The sequence below is a fragment of the Raphanus sativus genome, chromosome 9 (genome assembly GCF_000801105.2).
Source record: "Raphanus sativus cultivar WK10039 chromosome 9, ASM80110v3, whole genome shotgun sequence".
Taxonomy (NCBI): Eukaryota; Viridiplantae; Streptophyta; class Magnoliopsida; order Brassicales; family Brassicaceae; genus Raphanus; species Raphanus sativus.
Genome location: NC_079519.1, coordinates 2,057,478 through 2,060,579, shown reverse-complemented (window position 1 = coordinate 2,060,579; position 3,102 = coordinate 2,057,478). Strand labels below are relative to the sequence as shown.

General features: G+C 31.9%; 1 long non-coding RNA gene across 1 annotated transcript; it reads left to right on the top strand.

Moving 5' to 3' along the window:
• The first annotated feature begins 255 nt into the window (after positions 1 to 255).
• On the top strand, positions 256 to 1,334 carry LOC108826717 (uncharacterized). Its single transcript, XR_001945522.2, has 2 exons — positions 256 to 833; positions 978 to 1,334. It is a non-coding gene; the product is annotated as an uncharacterized LOC108826717 (long non-coding RNA).
• Positions 1,335 to 3,102: the final 1,768 nt, after the last annotated feature.

Sequence of the window (3,102 nt, the reverse complement as noted above, 5' to 3'; positions counted from 1 at the left end):
ATAGAGTTATAACGTATTAGATAGATAAAATTTGAAAATATAAATGAATATTCAAACAAGAGTTTTCAATTTCATACAGTTAAAACGGGTGGGGGGAGAGGGTCAACAGAATTAAAAGCCTCAAAGAGCAAACATGTGGTAGTAAAAAGGAAAAAAGGCCCAAAATGGCCCAGCAAGATAATGTCATTTGCTAAAGAGTGTGAAAACTTGATTCAACAATCGAGATTCTTAAACGTGAAAGGACGTCAACTTTTATAGCTTTGATCGAGTCTGAGAAAAGAGAAAAGAGAATATTAGGAAAGCATTAATCTCCGATAAGCAATATGTAGCTTAGGTATCTTGTTTTTCAGCTTGTAAGGGATTTGAAATGTTTGCAACAAGAACATACTGAGGTGAAGTCTACTCCTGAGTAAAATTCGTTTAGTTGTGGGTATTAAAGGAGACAAGGCTTTATAGGTGGATAGGAGATAAGAGGGGAATTGCTGAAGAGAAGCTTTTTAAGTGATTAGTAGAAAGAGTTCTGATTGGAAAGGAAACTTAAGGAGGTGGAGACTCACGAAATGGTGCTCCTCAAAGGGAGCTGCATATGGAAGATAAGGAAGCGACAACAACAACAGGAACAGGCTAGGCTTCTAGAAGAAATACAGAAAAAAAAACACAAAGGTGGTGATAGCGATGAAGACAGCATCACAAACTGGTGGACGTTGGAAGAAGAGACAGACAAGCTCTTTCAGTCTCTCTGGCACCTGAGCAAAGCAGATAATTATCTCAGGGAAAGTGGAAATGCTGTAAGATTCATTAGTAGAGGCAGTAACACATGAAGATATTTTAAGGTATATGATTCCCTGAAACATCAAATTAAAGATCATCCCCTTATTTTTGCAAGCATGTGCAGATGTTTTCCTCTGTCTGAAAGAGAACATGTGGGCATGTTAATCATACAAATTATTCAATTCTGAGAAATGGTTTTTGTGCAGTTTGAAGCAGAGACTGAGTTCAAGGATTACACGTAGTGGAAAGAGGTCAGTGAAATAAAAGAGCATATTCAGTTAAAAAAAAAAAGAAATAAAAGAGCATAGTGGTGAAGAGGATGATTGGAACTTTCACTCTTTCAGCATGATTAAAAAAAGCTTTGGGTCTTTTTCACAGCCTAATCATTTTCTCCCTCTCTTTTTCTGAAAGACAAAACTATCTCATAAGTAGAAGCTTCCTGAGAAAAAAAACATCTTGTTATTTGTTGTTTATTTACTTTCTTTTCCAAGCAACTGAAACAAAAGCAAGTGTAATCTTGGAAGCTAAGGGCTTTGTAGGAAATGCAATGTTTGATTCAAATATGCTTTTCTGTAATAGTGCTAGTGTTCAAGGAAACCACACAAAGATCTATAGATAAGAAACAAAGTTACATAAGTCCTGGTCATGGACCTGACATCTTTTTTTGGTTATGTTTGCCTGAAAATCACCAAACAAAAAAAGGCAAGCCCACAACACAAAATGGTAAAAAGAAGAAAAGGACTACACGGCTTATATGTAGGATCTTACCAAGATTTTCAGTTTTTGTAATGAATAGGTTTAGAGTGAGTAGATAGTAGATATGCCTCACCTTTCAATGTTAGTACAAAACGAGTGTGGTCCAAAGGAAAGATGGCCATGCAAGAGCATCCATTACTCACCTTCATTGCTCTAGAAAATAAATATTTCCATTAGAGTTCCGTTTCAGAGTTTTATAACATTTGATTAGCCATGAATCCATTCTCTGAATGTTCTTTATTAACTAAAACATTACTAATTAGTTCCACTCAGTTAAGCTTCTGTTCCTTTGAGTTCGTTTGAGTTTTAACTTTTTAACTATCTCCTCGCCATTCATTTATTTTTATTCATTTTCTTTTTTTGATAATTCTGGTATCTAGGCAGCTACATTCCCAACTATCCTCCGAAAGGGGTCCAGCGCCCCAACAGAAGAGATGTTAAATCCGTTGTGGCCAAGACTCGAACCCGGGTGGCGGGCAGTACAACTGTACCTCCTTTACCACCAAGCTACGAGCGCTTAATTAAGATAAATACTCCATATATGTTTTGGCCAGAGAGATTATAAACCTTATTTTCAACTAAATATATTATCAAAAACATAATCCAAAACAACTTAGTGAATTACAAAACATGTTGTAAAATATGATGGGTTATACATTTGCTAATAAATTTAATATTTTATCAAATATGAAAATATTTAATATTTTTAAACAGATAAATTAACTGTTTTGTTAGAAAAAAGACACTGGATGATTTTTTGTCATAAACCTATAAGGAAAAAGATTATAATCTATTAATAATAGAAATCCCAATTAATGTTAAAAAGTTGTGTGTTTTTAATATGCAACTATTGAATTTTTTTAATTAATATTAAAAGGTTGTGTCTTTTCAATATGCATCTATTCAAAATGGTTGTGAAAAAATGTTTAGAAGTATATTTTCATAATAGATGTATTCTTAGATTCTCAATTTATATGAAAATTGTGTTTTTTTCAAAATGTAACTATTATAAATGGTTGTGAAACATTTTCAGATCTGTCTTTTAATCATATGAATGTATTTTTACATCTAAAAGATATGTTTTCATTATTTATAATAATTTATTAGCTAAAGAGTCATGTATCCATTGTAAAAACATACTCGTTTTTTTTCTAAAAGTTGTTAATATATATAATAAGTGTCTTCCTATAATATTGTACATATACCATTTTGAAATAATTACTTATAATTTGAAAAGTTGTGACTGTTCATATATAAACTCTACAAATTATTAAGACAAGTATAAATAAATTTTTAGAGCAATAATGAAATAGTCACGTATGAAGTTATACTAACTAATGAAATATTAATGCAAAAAAAATTAAAATCTTGGTTGGCAAATATATTTAGGGTCTAACTGGTGACCATCTCGGGAATAGTAGGAACAAAAAGGAAAATAATTGATGGGAATAAAATTATGGGAATAGTGAGGAGCGGTTATTCCATATCAAATTTAGTGAGGAATAAATTTGTTCTTTAATTCTCTACAATAAAAGGAATGAGAAGGAATGACTATTCCTAACGAATGGTAAAATT